The sequence below is a fragment of the Convolutriloba macropyga genome, chromosome 1 (genome assembly GCF_964194025.1).
Source record: "Convolutriloba macropyga chromosome 1, txConMacr16.3, whole genome shotgun sequence".
NCBI lineage: Eukaryota > Metazoa > Xenacoelomorpha > Acoela > Convolutidae > Convolutriloba > Convolutriloba macropyga.
Window position 1 is genome coordinate 6,772,474 of NC_134468.1, and position 20,386 is coordinate 6,792,859.

Genomic DNA, 20,386 nt, shown 5'->3' on the forward strand with positions numbered 1-20,386 from the left:
GTTTCTTCAAATTAATTTTGCACACCCCAAGTTTTTTTTCAGTTTTTCTACCATTGACAAGTCAATTTTGTCCTCCTCTTTGAATGCATCGAGAATTTTCTCAATTGTCTTTAAAGACACATCTGGTGTTTCTGCTTCCGGTTCTATTTCGATATCGCTGACTGGTACTTTTTCTGTAAGTAGAAGTGAAAATTGTGCTTCTGGCACTGTCTGGATTTGTAAAAAAAAACCCACCGCCTGATTTAACTTTCCTGGAATATGTGCGATTACATTTTTGAACCCCAAAACTCTGTCAAGAAAAATCCACAAAGATGATGGTATTGATTTTGCCTGGAGAAATTGCGTTAAGCCTCTGTTATCTGTGAGAATGATGACTGGTTTGTATTATCCCAGATACAGTTTGCAAAATGATCCAATGCAAAACACAATGCAAGAAATCCCTTGTAATAATCAGAGAATTTGAGTTGCGGGCTTTTGAACGAATTGAAACCGGCCCATAGGTCTTCTTTTATCCTGAATTATTTTCATTAATGAAGTCATCTATCATTAGTACGAAACCAGTTCGGTAGTAGCTAGCAACGCAGATTATGACATATTGTAGACCGGGTTTTGGTAGTCTAAGCGTTATTTCTGTTGCTCTTAACAAATCTTGTTTAATTGCCCTAAACTCTTTCGCTGTTCTTCATTGATTTCAAGTTCTCTGTCTTTTGAGGGAGATGATGAATTGGCATCAATTTTGTTCAAAGGTATGGCAAATATTTTTGAAAGAATTGTGCGAATCCAATCAATCGTTTAAACTATTTTTTATGTCTTTGGCATATGAATTTTTTTGAGAAACCCATTGATTGTTTATTTTTTTCCGTTGACATTCCCTTTGGTGTTACTACCATTGCCAGAATCTTTATCGTCTGCGTTCCAATCCCATATTTTTCCGGTGAAAGATTGAGACCAGATCTTTGAATACAGTGAAGATTTTTTCAAGCATAGGAACCAATTCATCAAAATGTTTGACTGCACTACCTATGCCATCCAAGAATTGAGTGCACAATTCAAATTCTCTTTGACTGCACTACCTATGCCATTCAAGAATTGAGTGCACAATTCTAATGATAGATGACTTCATTAATGAAAATAATTCAGGATAAAAGAAGACCTATGGGCCGGTTTCAATTCGTTCACAAGCCCGCAACTCAAATTCTCTGATTATTACAAGGGATTTCTTGCATTGTGTTTTGCATTGGATCATTTTGCAAACTGTATCTGGGATAATACAAACCAGTCATCATTCTCACAGATAACAGAGGCTAAACGCAATTTCTCCAGGCAAAATCAATACCATAATCGTTTCGTAAAAATTCCGCAGCTAGGCATGGATCCAAGTAATGTCGAAAAGGAACTGAATCCAGTTACTGATTTACTCAATTCCTGAGCTAAACATTTGTAGGCATGTGTACGTGAACTGCAATTAAAATGAGTAGATAAATTATATGCCATCTGCACACAATGATAAACTTGTGAACAGTCAAGTTTGATGAACTGAACTTTTCCAGCAAAATTGTTTGATGCGTCGGCCATGTTCGACATTGCTTTTTATATAATCGTTTCGTAGAAGTTGATTAATTTTTCATAGATCTAAGAGGATTCTGAGTTTCCCCGATTGTTTTCGATGAGCAACCAAAGGGCTAATGTACTTTGACTGTGGTTGTCGCGAAGGTATATTAGATTTCGTGCTATTTATGTATATGTGGGCAAATTGTGCTAGGGCCTTAGATTTATACTTAGCTCAGTGCTGTAAGCAACGTCGAATTGGTATTTTACAAACACGTCACTAAATTCTATCAGTAATGTTTGAACTTTTGATTTTTGGTTGTCAGTCAGGACGGATTTTTCCCAATCAAATTGCCTCAAAAATGTCTCTCTGTCTTTCACTGATCTGGGAGAGTCAATGTTTTTGAGTTGTTGGAGATTTAAGATTTGGTCATGGATTTCCCGCTGCCAAAGTGATAAAGCATTAACGTCAGTACAGGTTTGGGGCGTTGTAAACCTCATTTTTTGGTATTAGGGTGGAAGTTTTGTAGTTTGGCGTTCAAGATTTGCAACTGTTTTGGATCAACTAATTGATTTAAGCTTCAACGTCCTCTGAGCTCTGCATTCTTGCTATTGATATAATTTTAGGATCAATTGGAAACCAGTTTTTGGCTTAATCAGACGTTAGAATGTCAAAGCGTCCAATTTCTGTCTTGTTTGGTAATATGCAAGATTGTCAGCAAATTTCAAAACAGATTTATACAAATTATTTTCAGATGAGATTGTACATAATGATGATGTGAAACTTGTTTGCGTTGGTTCCTCGAGTGACTCATTTGGGACTACGACTTCTGTAACATTTTCCAAATTTTGTCTCTCTGAAGTTGACTTTCAAGTAACGTTAATTTTCCTGGTTTGAGATTTTAATTTTTGAAAATAGAACTGGATTTTTGTCGATTTCTTAGTTTTGGTTGTTGTGCATCTCAAAGAATGGGTTTTCAAGGATCAAAGAGTTTGCAGATTTGAGGACCAGAAACTTCTCATTAAAACATTGGTTTCCCAATTTAAACGGATATATGTTGACCGCTGGTCATCTTAACTGTAGAGAATGTTGTATTCTCAATCTGAAGTAATCTTTCGATATCTCTGGTTTGACGCTATTCGTAAAAGTCTTGTTTTGGAAATAAAATCTTAGTTTAAGGTGTAGAGTTAATCCATTCATTGGTATTACTGCGTACAGATTAAATTTTTTGTCAGATGATTGCGATGATTGTGATTTTTCGGGCTGAAGTGGCTACTTCCGTTTTTTTAATTGTTGTAGGGAAAAAACTGGATTCCTTCTGTTTTCCTATGATTTGCTGCGCATTGTGATGCTTTATCACTTAGATATCTACACACTTCGCAAAAAATTGTTGCCGCACGGAATGACTGGCATTTAGGGTCCAGTTGGTGTTTGTATGTCTGTATCATGCATCATTATTTGAGTTTTACGAGAATTTGGAATTTGGGAAAACCGGTTGTAGTAGCTTCGTTGAAATTTGTTGGATTGCTCATTGTAATTCCAATTGGGAAATCTATTGAGTCAATTGTAATTGTTCCCTGGTCACTGGCTTATGAATCTAGGCGTTTGATTCCGAAATCTGTGAGGTCTGTAGTTTGAATTGTAGATTGATTGGTAAATTAGTTTGTTGTATCCTCCTTTCTGACTGTTATCAGGGCAAAAATTTGCTCTGAAGTTTCTTCTTGAATTTCCTCGATAATTTCGATTACAATTTCTCGACGTTTGTGAAGTTTGCTGGTTTTGGAAGTTTTGATTCACATTTGACTTTGCTGATTTTTGCATCGCTGCGACTGTCAGATGGTCTTTTGTCGTAATTCTAGTCTTTGATTGAGATCCCGGAATCGCTTTTCAGGGGCCTGTTGTGCTGTTGTGATCTTTGACAAAGCATCGATGAGATTTTCAGGTACAGGTTCTTTTAATTCATTAAATCCATCCTCTGGATACTCATGTTTCCTGCATAACTCTCGAGTTGTTATCAGGCGTGTCGAGAAATTACACAAATCAACAATTGGTGTAGCTGTAGGTTACTCCATCCATTTTGATCGGAGTCGACCTGGCATGGCTTTTTTGAACAAACGTTTCAATTGTTCACTTCTATGGTCGGTAACAGCATCGATTCTTTCTTGTCTGTGGGCTGTCTCTTTTGCCACATGAGCTCCTTCTTTTGCTGCATCTAGAGCTTCTGGATCAAGTGGCTCAACCGCTGCTAAATTTGGCGTTGAGTACGCACGAAATGCTTTTTGCTTTAGGTTCACAAGGAAATTTTCTGGTGTGTCTTTCTTTGGATCAAATTTTTCTGGTTCGAATATAGGCACTAATACATTCTGAACCTGTAGATTGCAGAAATGGTTTCATAAAGCATCAAGACTGAGATCTACATTTTTCGAGTTGCTTCCTCTAAGTTTTGATGAAACCGTAGAGCGTTATTGCCAAAAGGCAATAGTAGAAAGTTTGCTTGTTGTGCATGGTTGACTGCTGTGACCGCTACGTAATTTCGAAATAGTTTCTCAAATTGATGAAAGTCTTATTTTTTACTTCCGCCAAATGTTTCGACTGTTTATCTGAGCGTGCGACATTCATGATTACGATTGATGAAAAAAGTTTTGTTTTATTTGGGCTATAGGAATTCATAACACTATCTAAATATTCACTTCTTGCACTCCAATGGGTTTGAATATCAGTTTAGAATTGTTTCAGAAGCCTGATTATCAGATGTCACTTAATGATTGATTGCCTATCAATTCATTGCTCTTATTAATTACTGCAATAGGTAAAAGAATGACTAACTGTGTTTGAAGAGTCAATGAAATTTCTCAAGACCTGCTATGATAGTTTTTATCATAAAAACCAAATAGCAGTAGGCGGTAGAAACACTGATGAGCCGACGAGGCGTCTTGCTAGAGAGGCTGACTTGTTACTTATGGCTTAATTGTCCGTAGTTCTTGTTAGAATCCTGAACAAGTCGCTGAGCAGTTGTCCAATTTGGCTCCTAGATCGGTTCAGTTACTTCTAGTGCTGATTTGGAAAAACATTGCGTGGTAGATATGTTTTGCTGTTATCGATTTTTGATGCTGCCCCAAATTCTTCTTTGTAGTGAAGCTGCTGGACTTCTGAGTATGTTCTTGTATCAATCATCAAGTTGTGCACTTCCTTCAAAGCTGATAAATCAGTGGTAAATAACTCATGAAGTAGTGGTGCAGAGTCTTCAATCTGTCACCATGTACTATACTCCTGTCGCTATGTAATATACCATTGGTAAGGTATATTTTTAAGCTGATTTGTTTAATGCCAGAGGACGTGCTCTGCAGTATCTTCGTACAGAGGGATGCTTGGGCTAACTCCATCTACTTCTGGTTCATAAAATTTTAGTGAGCTTGCAATCTTTAAATTTTTCTCTTATAAAAATGATTTCACGCTTCTAATAAATCAATTCTCGGGTACAAGCAATTTCCGTTGATCTCAAGGGACATATAATTACTAATTTCTTGTTTACATAATTAATGTAAATAAAAGAGCATTCCCTCATATTATATAAAAGGATAGAATTCCTTCACACTATATAAAGGGTAACAATTACCATGATTCGACTAAAGGAAATTTAGGGCGAATAAATTTTATATAACAAATATTTTATGGTTAACAAATGTTATATAACAATATTACTGCGTTAGTGATATGACGTAATTTTAAGGGACGTCACAGGGCTGAAAAGGAACAGATCCGAGTTTTAATAAATTTTCTGACAAGGCAATTTTTTCATTCAACCAAATAGAGCTAGTATTTTTTCAAAATAATTCTTTTATGATAAGTGAATTCAAATCGAGTGCTATTCTGATAATTACAGCTCATTTTGAATTTATCAAACTTGATTATTTGGATGTATTCTGTTTCACCCCTCCCCCCGTTTATTGTGCTTACATTTTTTACGCCCCCAGGCGCTTGTGCTATTTTGCTTTAAATAATGTTCTATTAACAGCATAAAATTTGGAACTGGGGCGTAAAAACACTGGGGGCCGAAACAGAATAGATTCGATTATTTTGTTAATGATAACTGGTGTTAAATTGCTCGCACAAGTTTAGCAATTATGTTCGTCCTGTGACATCTTTAAAACTCTATGAGCATTATTAGTATTACACAGGTCCTTTTTTGACTCTACGAAGAGTGATGGCATCCAACAGGTTATTAGCATATGCGAGTTTTTTCATGACTTAAAATTTGACTTTTGTTTTCGACCTTTAACATCTGTTTTAGCGGACTGAGTTTTGTTTGCGAAAATATGACTTCAACAGTAGCATATTTAAAGCTATATCGTAATTAGTCGCTGCTGGTAGAGTTCAAAGTCGACATGTTGTTTTGAGAAGTTTTTTGCCCATGATAGTCCATCCTCCCTATCCAAATTAATGCAACCGTCAACCCCACTTTCCCTCATCACCCACTTATGCCCTCTTTTACCTACCAACATCCCCCACCAAAACCAAAATGATAATCGAAACTGCTTCTTCACTTATTCAAAACACATTAAATCAAATTTTTTTTTCATTCGCTTCGATTTCCGCCTATGGCAAAATAACTGCTTTTTCTTTGATATTTTTGATATAGGGGTTATATTTCACAACACTGTCGTTCTGGTTTTCTACCATTTTTGGTTTTTTAGCCAGAAAAAAATGGTTCATGAAAAGATTTTTGACTTTCCTTTTCCCGGTCTTATACCTCTGTTTCTGAACTGTAAATTCTGTTCTCTAATATTGGACTTCAACAAGGGGCTTAGTTTTTTATAATAATTAGGAACTGCTGGTAAATTAACTCCTTTACCTATCCAACACATCTACGCTACCAAACCAGGAGAGCTGTTTATCATCAAGAAGCCAATAGATTACGAAACTGAGTACGCAGCTTCGCTGACCGCATGCGCTCGTTTTGAAGATGCAGATTGACCAAATGCTCATCTCACCCAAGAAAACACAGCACACTACCAACGAACCGCACGCCTGAACCTAATTCGGTCGCGTAAGAAGGATCTTATCGAAAGCCTTCAGAATGAGCAACGCCACGTAAGAGAGATGGCTTCAGAAAAAGGAGCCTCGAACTTGCTCACGGCTCTACCCTTTAAGCGTTTCGGTTTAACACTAACGAAGTCCGAATTTAGAGACAGGCTTTGCATTAGATATAACATTGTGGCGGAAAATGCATCCATTAATTGTCCATGTGGTGAAAAGTTTAACCTATCACATGCTCTCCACTGTCCGCAGGTGGTTATACATACATGAGAGACAACGAGGTCCAAGGCACCTTTTCAAAAAGCATTCATGCAAACAGCAATTGCTATGATGTCGAAGTTGAGCCGATTCTTCAGTTGCTTCAAGGCGAGTCATTTAAACACAAAACAACTAGCACCGATGAAAACGCGCGACAAGACATTAAAGCGAATGGCTTATGGGGTTCGAGGTTCAGCCGTTATTTCTTCGACGTGAAGATCTTTAACCCAATTGCAAAGTCTTGCCCGAAAAACTCAGTAGAAGCGTACAAGTATCATGACTCGTTGAAGTGCCTGAAGTATGAGCAACGAATACTCGACGTCGAGAAAAGTGACTTCGTTCTGCTCGTGTTTTCGTGCATGGGGGCAGGACCGTCCGCAACGCGCGCTATTACATAACTAGCTAGCAAAATTGCTGATAAGAAAGAGGAATCATACTCAAACGCAATAACGTACATACGCACGAAAATATGTTTTGCTTTTTGGGCAGCGCTTTCATAGGGTGCGGGGGTTCCAAATGGCCGACCGACATTGATGGTTCTTGCAGTGCGGGAGGGGAGACTAGATTCTTAACAAATTAGCTTATGTTGAAATTCAATTCTTTTGACGGAGCTCTAAAAGAGTTATAGAGCCTTGTCATTAAAATTATATACGATGCAGTGATGTTTATGTTTATATTTCTCATGACGCTGCTCTAAAACAGCTATAGTTCCGCCCAAATCAGCCCCCTTTACACCCCGAATCTGCACATCATTGCAACTGTAACCCAGCGCGATTAACCTCCCCTTACCCCTACGCCACGTTCCTTCAATTAAGCTCACTAACCCGTATCTAGATTCTGACGAAGCCAACCGCTCGCCAGTCGTTTGAAATCAATTCGCCCGACGTTAGTCGGTTATGTTTAATATTATAAGCCCCTTTATGACGTGTTTAAGGGCAATAGGGTATATACGTCATATGAAATTAATATTTATACTGATAATTTTTTGGGCTAAAGACTTCGCCTATGGGGAATTAATTATCTTGCAGTCATGAAAAACAGACAGAGGTGTCGAAAACCGAATAGAACCCAAAAGTTATTTTCTTTGCTTTGACAAAATTTAGTAGTCCTTCATATTTTTGTATGGGTTGAGGCATAGGGAAGAAATTACGCTGTTATCTGAGAGGCATTTATGCTGCGTCTGCACGCCTTTTTGTGCGGCTAAGCAATGTGTTGAAAATTTATCTTTGACATAAGAGGAGTGGAATGGAATGTGAGGAAAAGGAGTGGAATGTGAGTCATGCAAAAACTGGTTTCATGCAAGATGCCAAAAAATATCGAATGAGGAATACCCCAACATGCAGGATGTGGTTTGGATTTGTACTTATTGCAGCAACCAACAGACAGTGGGACACGATAAGGAGATGAAATTGTTTAAAAGGTATGTGGATGATATTATCTGCACGGTTCGTGGTGACCCGGATGAGTATTTAAAATTTGCAAATTCATTACACAACAACCTGCAATTTACCTTAGAAAAAGTGAACATGGATGGGGGTTTGGCTTTTCTTGACATTAACGTAAATGTGAGCAGCAAAAATAATATCACCTGTCATTGGTATCAAAAACCAACTGACACTGGAATAATACTGAATTTTCGCAGCTGTGCACCGCTTCAACATAAGAAAAATGTGATTCAAGGGACGGTTCACAGGGTTTTTAATGCAACCTCTAATTGGTTGGCCTTCAATCAGGCTCTTGAAAAGAACAAATCTTGCTGGACCAAAAATCAATATCCAGAGGAATGGTCTTCAAAAATTGTGAAAAAATAATAAGTGGCGGTAAAGACCAATTAAGAACAACACCAAAAGAGCATCAAAAAACAAGACTAAATCTAATGATAAGCCAAATATTTTTCTACAATACAGAGGCAACCTCACTCAAAACTTCGCAAGCAAATTGAAGAAACTATGCGAATTGCAAGTAGTTTTTACAACGCGAAAATTAAGATCGTGCCTCCCCACCCTGAAATCATCCTTTGATAGAGATCTGAAATCCCACGTGGTATATGAAATTAAATGTAATGGATGCGGATCCATCTATGTTGGGCAAACAAGCCGGCATGTTACCACAAGGATAACAGAACATCAAAAGACGGATTCACAGGTGGGTCAACATCTAGTTGAATGTCGTGGCGCCACGAATGACATTGAATGGAGAATTCTGGACGCCTGTCGGTCAGTAGAAAAACTAATGATCATCGAAGCTATATATATCAGCAAGCTGAAGCCGGCACTAAACACACGCGACGAATATAGGGGGAGGGAACTCACGCTAAAATATTAGTTCAAATCATAATTTTGACTAAATGTGAATGCATAGGGCAAAAAACATTTTGTGCATGACAAAACGAAATTTGCAAAACCTCCACAAGAGGGATACTTATGGTTAGGGCAAATTCGGAATAACCCTAAAAATACAAGAACATGGACAAAATCGAAAAATCCGGAATAGGAATGTTTTTAAGTAAATTGATAACAGATGTAAATATGTGTTGTAAATAGGCTAAATATTGTACATAAGGAAAAATTTTCGATTGAATTTTTTAGAATGTTTCCTAGAATTGTTTTAATTGTCATCTCAGACAAATGTAAATACATATTCATTTTATCTTTTAACAATTTGTAAAACAGTTTTAACCTGACGATGAACGTAAAGTTCGAAAACGTTTGTTTTAAGTATTGGAAGTAATTTTAATTTGACAAATCGGTTTCTTTTACATTTGACATAAGATTCATTGACGATGTTACGATGTCATCCGATCGTAACGTAGTCTTTAGTGGCTACTATGATGTACAAACTAACGATTAGAATCAAGGGACTTATGAAACCCCTGGGACTGAATCCCTAAAGCCTTTATTATTATTATTATTATAGATAAAATATATGTTTTAGTATAGTTAATTTTTCGAAGCTGTATATTCTGCACTTACTCTATGGTTTGAGTGAAAATGTAATATTATTTGATAACAATGCTGTTTTGATTAATGGCAGTTTTAATGTTTTCTGTATGCAAATGAAATTTGGAAGTCATCATTTTGTGGTATATTTCATCGAGGTATTTTTTTTTTACCTTTCGTGCGTTGTGAATTGCATTTAATGCTTGGTTTGTATCCTGTTTCTGCATTTTGTTCCTTATGAAGTTGAAATTAGAATAGCGTCAGCAGCATTTTACATTGGTTTTATATTTTACTTGTTAATTCAGTCTTATCCTTAGCTGTAATAGTCCGAATGTTGCTTTTGTGATTTGTTTCTCAAATTCTGACAGCTCTACGGCAACGAAAAATTGGGCTGATGAGCCTGTTTTTCTGATAGACTCCGGCAACAGGTAAACTTGTGCTGACGATTTTGGCAGTGATAGAAATAAATTATTTGCATTTGACATTTTCAAGATTTAAACTGGCAAATTTTGTTCTGTGGCCTAAGTTCCTTTCATTGTCGAGCTAATCAAAGGTCGCCAGTTAGTCAAAAATGTGATGAGTTGGTTTTTAGTCTTTATATTTGGACATTTTATTACGAATAGTTATTAAGCCCGATATCCAGTGAAGTAAATGATCAGTGAAATTGAACTAATACTCAAAAATCAACACAAGACGTGTCAAATTATGCCTACAATTGGACACGTCTTGTTTGTCTCGACCTTCAAAGATGATCAGCCTGCTTTAAACCCCTTTTAGAATTGCTTGAGAAGTTGATAACACCACCGCTGATTATATTGAAACAATCGCTCAACCACAACAAATCTATTTGAATATCTACTTGAAATTTATAGTTTTTTGAGTCCTCTGTGTGCTGCTGCCTCATCACGTTTTACAAACTTATAGAAAGCAATTGACAAAGTTTCACGTGAAGTTCTAGAAAAGCGGGCGGGCAACTGCTGGAATTGGGCGTAGGCTGCTTGGATCTGTTTGTAAAAAGAGGTCTCCAGAGGTAAACCTCAAATCTGTATTTTATGTTTCATCATAAGCGATTTACCCAAGTCATGTTAAAAACATTTGGTTATGCAGATGATTTAAATTTTGGAAAATAATAATGTCAGTGAACGTAACCATTAGGCACAGCTGCAATTGAACTGCACAACTAAAACTTACACAAATTTGAAGTCATCAAAGATCACGGACTCATTATTAGTGGATAACTTTTGGTTTCTACGTGCAAAAGGAAATGAAGGCTATTAATGCTTTTGCATGCATGTTCATTGAGCTTCTTAGGTCTACAACTCTAGAGACATAAAGAATCCAACTAAATTACGAACTGTAAACATTTAATAACTGCGAAATCGGGTTCTTTTGAAAATTTTAGCCCAAATTCATTGGTTTTTTCACAATTAGTATTTTAATGCTAGGAAAGACATCATAAATGCAAAAATACAGTTCTGTCGGAGATCAAGAAAAATTAAGTTTTGTTTACTGTAGAGAGACAACCTGTTCACAATGATACCCCTGAAGTATCGGTGATAAACATTTTTAATTGCTTTGAAACAAAAGTTTGTAGCAATTATATTAATTTAATCCTTTGCTGTGGTCTTTTTTATGCAATTTTTCGCTGGATGATTTTTCGTCTGAAGCATTTAAATTTTCATTTTCAAAAACGGTATAAACAAGTTGCGCTCGGAGGCCATTAAGTTCTCTTAGAGCCCTAAGCCTTGCTATACTTTAAGAATGCGATTCACGAAAACTGTTTTGACGAGAAAGTTTCATGGTGTGAAGGGCGGTTCTGTTTGACCCCCCTCAGTCACCCCCGCCATCAGCCCACCATTACCCCCACCCCTCAATACTTTCATTATCCACCCTCCTCCACCTGTCGATTTGAACCCTCCTCTCAACTAGCCTTTGCAGCCCTACGCCCCATGGCTTGAGCCCCCCCCCCCCCCAGCACACACTGGCCACCCCCCTAATACTAGCATCACTAGCTAAGCCCCAGCTGGCTACTTCGGAAGCCAACAGCTCGACGGTCGTTTGGGAGCAATTCGCCCGACGTTAGTTGGTTATGTTTTGTATGTTTCCCCGCGTGGGAGAAATTGGAATTTATTGTTCTCTTGTTAATTAGCACCGATTCCTCTACAGCGGATGTTTTCCAGGAAGATATATATACTGAAGATGTTCTTAGCGGTTTTGTATCCTTACATTTACTGCTTGAAGCAAAGCAATAAATGGCTGCAAAAATTGAGTTTCACCATAACGTTTTTTAACGGAAACACAATTTTTAATTGCTCTCAGACGAAGTCGATTTTTTTTCTTAGTTCTTTTTCCTGTCGTTCGTAATGTGATTTTTGAACTTCGCACCTTTTTTTCTTATTTTGTCGACTTGTTGCCTAGTGTCGTTAAGAACAGGTCACATTTGCTTTCTAGTGAAGGACAAGTGAGTTTATGGAGTTTAAAAATTTTACCTTGATGGTTTTCTTGTTTTGTTACTAAGTGTTTTTAAAAACAGATATCGAGTTTTCGGCATTACTATTGTTTTGTTTATTTTAATGTTTTGTGTCACGTGATCTTTTCAATGACAGGTCTCATCGGACCTCTAATACGGCATGGCGTTATTTAGTTCATCAAGTAGTTTGGGTTTGTTTCATTTTTTTTACTCAACAGTAATTTTCCAGTCTCATTTGGTAGACAACTAAATTAAATGTATGAGCGGGGCCGTAACATTCTGTCCAAACGCATATTACTGAGCCTCCTTGTTCGTGTTTACTTTGCAACATTACATCTTGAAGCAAAGTTTAAGAGACTCTGCTTGAATTCCCTGAGATTATATTGCGTTTACCGAGAACCACGCAGAGGTTCGGCAGGTTGATCTAAAACTTCAAAGCGACTTTTCCAGAGTTACCTAACTGTGATTAACGTACATTTTACAAATTTTAAAAGCCGAAATTCCTGGGCAAGTTAACTTCTGGCCAATGTTGGCTGGGACTTCTTGCTCATTAGACTTTCGACATTAGAATTTGCATGTGCGTGGTTTTAACGGACTGCTTGACTTTCAAAAATGTCGTTAAAGCGGAGGAGTTAAGTGTTGTTGCTGATGGTAGGAAAAAATTAATGGTTACTTTAATTTAACTGGTTACCGAGAGATAGAAACATGAACCTTGTAAGGAGTTGAGAACATCCTTTAAACTAACTCTATTTGAGCACTTGAAGTGCGCTGATTATTTCACATGCTTACAGCTTCGCCTGACTTTTGTCGAATCTTTTCCGTTTGTGAACCCCCCCCCCCCCCCGTTACCGAGCACGTGTCATAACACCGTAAATCATTTTGTAAAAATATGGCACGTGTGTATGGGGGTGCAAATAATATGCACCCACTAAGCTTGTGGGGGGGGGGGGCACAAACAGAAAAGATCCCTTTTGTCATTAACATAATTTTTCTACGTTTTGTACATTTAATTACAATCAAAGGGCATAGCCAAACGCGCTAAATGCGCAGTTCGTTAAAAGTCAAGTGGGGGTTTATTTCTTATCTAAAATTAAGTGGGTTTTTCGATTTTTTTCCGCAATCAAAGGGCTGAGAAATTCTTCTACAGTTCGCAAATGATTTTTACTCTAACTAGGTATACTTGTATGTTGCTGTGGATTAACAGACTTCTGCCGACTGGAGGTATTTTCGTCTTATAGCTATCAAGATCTCTAAAAGTGACTCTGATATTCTTGAAGGAACAATAAATGTCGCCCTTTTAATGATAAATTATGGATTTATGGCATCACTTATTGCGGTAAAGCAACGGCATAATAATAACATGCTACCAGTTACTTGTTTTCTATTGTACCTGTTTATCTGCTGAATATCGTGCTTTCTTTCCATCTTTGCTTAATTTTCTCTTGTGTGGAAAAGAAAGTTGAAAAGATGGCCAGCTTTTTGGTCGCGTCTGATTTGGTTGTTAAAATTGTGTCAGAATATCGTTACTTCGTATTGGCATGTTTTGAAAATAGACTACAACTAGTTAAATTGTGCGGTAAAAAGAGCAAAAATGAAATTAAAAGAGAAGTTATCTGGGAATAAAAGAAACAGTTTCAACACCCATTCTCTCTCCCTTTGTCTTTTTTCTTTCTTTTTTGGCTTTTTGTTTCTTCTTTTTAATTTTTTCTTATTTCCGATTTGCTCTCTTCTTTTCCTCTTTTGGTTGGTTAACTCCCAGCCGTTCATAGGATCGAAATTGTTCCCCTCGTCATAACAGCCGAAATTGAAATCTCGTAAATTTTTTTTACTTTTTGCTAAGATTGAAATGTTTCTTAATGTTTGATTTTATTCTTTGAAAATTTTGTCGAGATCATGTCTAGATTTTGGCCTTTGTTGTGGCCAGAAATTGACTTTTTAATTATTTTGCGAGTTAAGTAGATTCTAGTTTTAGCAATTTGAGAACCGTAGTTTTTCAGGACTATAGAAGCTTTTGTTTTGGGTCTTACTTTTTTTTTTTAATTTTGACTCCAGAAAATTTTCGGCTGGTTCGGGGCTTCGAATGTTGTTGGGAAGTCAGCGGACTTTTTCGGGCGGTCGTTTTGTGTTGTCTGATGCTTTTTTTCTGCTGCAATTGTGGTATTTGTGGTGGTTGCAGAATTGTGGGGAGGAAAAGTAGTATTTGGTGGTGGTTTTATCTTCACTTGAATGGCGTTGAAACGTGTAAAATGAATGAATACACATCGCGTTCCCTCTCTCTCTCTCTCTCTCTCTCTCTCTCTCTCTCTCTCTCTATTTCACTTGGATACATACTCCTTATATTGTTGTATGTCTTTCAGATGAAATGCAACAACTACTAATTCTGTTGCTATCTTCACCACCACAACTACAATTTCTACCAATTTTGCGCAGATAGCTACAAAAACATTCTCTGCTGCTGCAGAACAGTTAAGCAATTCACACCAATATATACCCACGAAGCAACCACCACTTTAAACCAACTACTTCCCTCTCTTATATACTATACTACATTACCTTGTACTACCTTGTACCGACCAATCTATCTATCTATCCATACCTACCTACCTACCAACGTACCTCTCTCTCTCTCTCGCCTTCCTTAACTCTATCTTTCCTTTATTCCGCCTTACTAGCAGTTTTACTACCAGAAGCTCCTCAAATTCTACAAAGTAACCTTTACAAACCAATGAACGGGTAAGAAAGCAGCACCCTCGCTTTGTAAGCTTCTCTCTCCCTCTCAGCAGCTAAAATTTCTCATTTTATCGCTCCTACTTCCAGCGCCCTTTCAAGCCACTAGCTACCTCTGTGCTGCTCATTTTACGGCAATTACGCTCTATTTTTACTTGTTGTTGTAACGCAATTCAATATCTTTTCGATTGAGCCATTTGATACGCACTTGGAAATTTGACACCGAACTTCGAAGCAAAAATTTTTCAGACCTTTTATGATTTATTGAAATTATAGCTCAACATGCTCCGCTGTGAGAAAGGACTGCTAAATGCCAACGGTCTCGATGTTAATAAATTTTAGTAATTTTGCCCAATTTCTTTGTTGTCTTGATCAATTTTACTATTACTGCCATTTAGATGTTTTTTTCTAGTAGCTGGTCTTGTATTGCTACGTACGCATGCTGGGAACATTTTGAAAACAAAGTGGCAATTTTGAACAAATTCCCTAATCAGTCTGCCACAAAGTAGCTGCAGTATTTACCACACGCTGTTTGAAAGTGGAGCTAGCTCAAAAAAAGCAATCGCAACTTTCAATTGCTTTCTGACGTCTTTGTTTTTTTGTTGATTTTATTTTCATCATTTCACCAAAATTATTACCCAAATTCCACCCTCTGATGTCATATTGGTTATGGATGGTTATGATTGGATTACACTGAAGATTTCGATACAATTACAACAACTTGAGCCATAACAATAGGGTCATCTTCAAAGCTACTCGGATTCTCAATTGGGCTGAATTGGTCGAATTCACATCAATCACGTTCTTTCTTCCGCTCTCTCACTTATAAGGTATGCTTGCTACTCTCCTTGTGTCTCCTAATGAAGTGTGAAAAAAGGGTGGGGCATATTGTACACAGTCTGTGGGCTGGAAATGGGCAGCTGGTAAAGTTTACCCAACTCATAATGAACCTGAAAAGCGAGCAGAAATTTAGTCAGAATAAAATGTCATGAACGATGCTGGGCTTCGCTACCGAACTGTTGAAGCATTTATTATGGTCGAGCGTGTCTATTTTTCTTTCTACTTACACTGACCTCATAAACGAATTAATATTCTCTATATTTACGTAGGAACAATTGAATTTTGACGTGATATTACACCAACTTAAAATCAAAATTGGAAAAAAAAATTACACCGCTGTTCTTCTAAACTCTGGTGTTGCCTTTTTCCTATGAAACAGAAAACACGCAATATGATACCACAATATAAAGTTGACAAATCCAACTTTCACAATGGAAAGAGTTGTCACCAAATCACAAATAATTCACATTTTTCGCTCTCAAATTGAGATAAAGATTCATTTTTGACCTGATATTACATCAACTTGTGATCAAGTTTTGTAACAATTTTTACATCATTGGTTTGTGCTGCTTTTCTATGAAATTGAGTTGATAAGTATTGGTAATTTACCCGACACCCCAATGTAAACTTCATGAAGTCCATTCAAATTTCTATTTAAAACAACAATAGTCACGAAACTAGAATTTATTCGCATCTCCAGTGTTTAGCGCAATTGCAAACGCTTATCCTTGTTGAACAAACGTAGAAACATAAATTTTTTTTGACTTTTTTGATTTTTTGTGAAACTTGGATGGATTTCATCGATTTTTGATTGGGGTATCTGGTAACTCCATATCTCAATTTCATAGGTCTTTGGGCTGTGGAGATTGATGGTGTAAAAATTGATGGTGTAGAAGGAGATTGATGGTGTAATCCACTGTAGGAGATTGATGGTGTAAAAATTGCTTTCGAAAATTTTTTTACAGGCTAGTGTAATATGTAAAATGAGAGACCATAGGGTGATAATTTCCTTATGGCGTTCACTATACACAGCAAGCTTATATCGGTGCCTAATTTTTAATTGCCCTTAAACAAAGTTTGTAGCAATTATATTAGTACTGTGGTCTTTTTTATGCGATTTTTCATCCTCAAAAACGGGATAAACTGGTAGCGCCCTACGTGCATTAAGTGCTCTTAGAGCCTTTCGGCTTACTAGTCTCCATGTATGAGGTTCACGGAAACTTTTTGGGAGACTTACTTACACTTATGGTGTGAATGGCGGTTCGTAGACAGAAACTGTTTGCGAGACTTACTTACACTTATGGTGTGAATGGCGGTTCGTAGAGGTTGAAACCCTACACCACACCCCCCCCCCCCCACAGACACACACGCATCAGCCCCCTCCCCCCCTCAAGTCACCCTCAACCCCAATCCTCACCCCTGCACATCGTTCAGGTCGGAATGGCCCCGTGCAGCCAAACCCCCCCCCCCCCCCACAGTTGCCCACACCCCCACTGTTGCCCCCATCAGCCTCTCCTCCCCTCACTGCACCCCCGCTGCGGTCAACTCACGCCACTTGAATTAAGCTAAAGTTAGCCTCACTAAACCGTGGCTAGCTACTGACGAAGCCAAACGCTCGCCGGTCGTTTGACAGCAAGTCGCCCGACGTTAGTCGGTTATTTGTTGATCAAATAATTAAAGTGGGCCATTGAAAGAAGTATCAAAATTCACATGTTGGAGAACAGTTCGTCCGATAGCAGAAGGTTATCTGCATGCTTAGACAATTTTTATTTGTGTTTTTGTTATCAAGAGTGGTGTAATAAGCTTAAAAATAATCAATTAGTTGTACAAAAGGAATAAAGCTGATAAACTACAGTTGATTTCGCTACTTGTTGCGACTCATTATAGTGGGGGAGGAACTATATACTCAAATTGCTTTTGCTGTTTATTCAGTTTTGGCCGATCGACATATTCATCTAAGAGGGTTATGAGTGGTATCATTAGAAATCCGTCCAGTTCAAAATGTAAAGATTTGAATTTCAGTATTTTTCCACGCAATCATCGAGCCTTAAAGTTTTCTTACTGATTTTCATTGTTTTTGTTTACATTTTATGTGTTTTGACGCAATTTTTTCGTCATTTTTCAGTTGCTAAAGTTGTTAACTATTGTGTTTTACCTCAAAGGACAAGTGTTGTTGAATTGTTTGATCCAATTTTTGGCTATAATTTTGGCTAAATTTTAAAATTCAGCTTTTTTCATCAAAAATGACACAAAATCAGAGTGTTTGGCCCTTTTTGTTTAAATTTGCCGGACTAACACACATAAAAACTGCTGACACAATCTTTGCTGTTTCGAAAGATGGCTAGTTTACTTGCGCTTCCTCTGAGTGTTCTTGAATTACAATTTTGCCGTTTTGTGCTAGTTTAACTCGCTAAATATCCAAGTTGCATCTCTTTTAATTTGTTGACTTTTTGTGCTTAATTATCCGGAACAATTACGAGTTCCTAATGGACGAACAGCCATAGCAATGCTAATTTGCCTTCCTTCAGTTTCCTAAGGAGTTTCAAGGATCGAAGCCTATCCAAAGCGTTTCCAGAATTGGCGTGCTTAGGAGTTTCATGTTAATCTATCTAGTTTTTTAGTCAAAGGCTTATGGTCGTTTGACTTTTGGAAATACAAAAAGACGTGTTTTCAAAATAAATAATGGATTTTTGAGCTGTGCCTCTTTTCTCTTTTTGGTCAAAATGTAGCTCAAGGTCAGCAAAGGCAGGTGGCATCATCTTTCTAGTAGAATAGAATTTAAGATTTGCGGTTATATTTTAAAGTAATGTTTTTTGGGCTTTGATACTTTTTTTCAATCGATTTCTTGACATTTCCCATCTTTGATGTTCATTTTCTGGTCTGGTCACAATATTGACATGTCAGATGTTACATTATTGGCTTTCAAATGGTGGCGCAATTCGACTCGTAAAAATTTTTGGGTAAATGCTGGTCTTAGCGTCTTATGGATAAACGAATGAACCTATTAACTGATTTCAGTATATTGCTAAAGTTTTCATGACTTTGAAATGAAAGAGTTTTAAAAATGTGGAGATGTTTTTTTAACTTTGCATTTTGCTGTTGCTTTTTTGACTAGTCTTATTAATTATAGGTCGCATATCAGTTTATTGGTGTTTAAAAGGCCGAACTGAACATATCTATTTTTTTAGTGCATTGGTTTTTGTTTCGACGGCTTTGACACAGGTTTTTTGCGATAAGTTATTAATTTTTGGTTTTTGTCTATCTGTTGTTGTTTTTGTTGGCGTATGACATTTTCTGAACAATGAGAGATCTCTGTGGTTTTCTTTAGAGAACTGAATGAACATATTATTTCAGTGGATAGCTGTTTTTATGACTTTGATATTAACAGTTTTTAAAAAATTCCGATTAACTTTTTACTTTTTTTCTTGTTTTTATCTTGCTTTTTTATCTTGTTTTAATCTTGTTTAACTCGTTACCTAATCTCATTATTCTGAAGTCACTTATCACATAGTTTGTGTTAAAGAAGGGGCAATTGGTTGTGTTATTTTTACCAAATAGATTACTGTTCTAACGGCTTCGGCACTGTTTTCTGGCAATTTTTTGTTTTTCGTATATTTGTCGTTTGTTTGTATAGACGTACGACCTACTCTTGATATTGATAGGTCTCAACGTCTTCATATAGAGGTATGAATGAACATAAACCCATTTAAAGCTTTTGGTTGATATCTGATGGTTTTTCATTATTTGAATTTTTAAAAATAAAATCAGCGAATTTTTTAATTGTGCCATTTTTGTTCCTTTTGTCTCCTTGTTACCGAGTCTCATTAAGGACTGGTCCCATGTTTTTTATTGTAAGGTACAATTTAGTGTGTTTAGTTATGATTTTTTTGTCTTAATTTGAGTCTTTATAATGGCTGGTCTCATCCTGCCTCTAAAATTTTCACTAAATGATTTGAGTTGGATGCATTTTTTAAAATTCATACAATTATTTTGAACAATATTTGAGTTTTTGGATTTTTTAAAATCTTTTCCTTATTTTATGGACCATTAGACCAAAAATGTGGATGAACGGGTTTGGAACATTATTTGCAAACGCACATTACCGAGCCTCCTTGATTATTCGAAACTTATTGATATTAAATTCGGTGATTTCGAAATTTGTCTCTGAGAAATTAACGGAAAAGTTTGAAGGTGTCATAGATATTAAGAAATAAGTTGAGCTGTTTGCTGCCGAAGCATGACGTGTGTTTTCGGATTTTTTTCCTTTTTCAAATTGTTTTCAAGTTGTTGTAAATCTATAGTTTGCAGACGTCTTCCATTTTTGTATGACCAATTTTATATTTCTTCTTTTTCGCACTTTACTCTTTCGTAACTTTCTCGCACTTGACTCTTTCGTAACTTTTTCGCACTTGACTCTTTCGTAACTTTTTGGCACTTGACTCCTTGCCTGATCTGGCTTGATCAAATTCAGAATTTGAGGATGTTAAACTCAGTGACGCGCATTTATTGTTGGCGCAGAAATCGAAAATAAAACACTGAATTACCTGTGATTACAATCTTGACTTC

At 36.9% G+C, this 20,386-nt stretch overlaps 1 protein-coding gene across 7 annotated transcripts in view; it reads left to right on the forward strand.

The window, feature by feature from the left end:
* The first annotated feature begins 10,037 nt into the window (after positions 1–10,037).
* LOC142334589 (regulator of G-protein signaling 7-like) overlaps positions 10,038–20,386 on the forward strand; it is an 84,391-nt gene continuing 74,042 nt past the window's right edge. For 2 of the 7 annotated variants that reach the window (XM_075382752.1, XM_075382761.1), the window contains exons 1-2: positions 10,038–10,211; positions 14,611–15,810. The gene's annotated coding sequence lies outside the window, so the exon portion shown is untranslated. The remainder of the gene's footprint in view (positions 10,212–14,610; positions 15,811–20,386) is intronic. The other 5 variants (XM_075382742.1, XM_075382769.1, XM_075382785.1 and 2 more) reach the window with 4 other exon arrangements.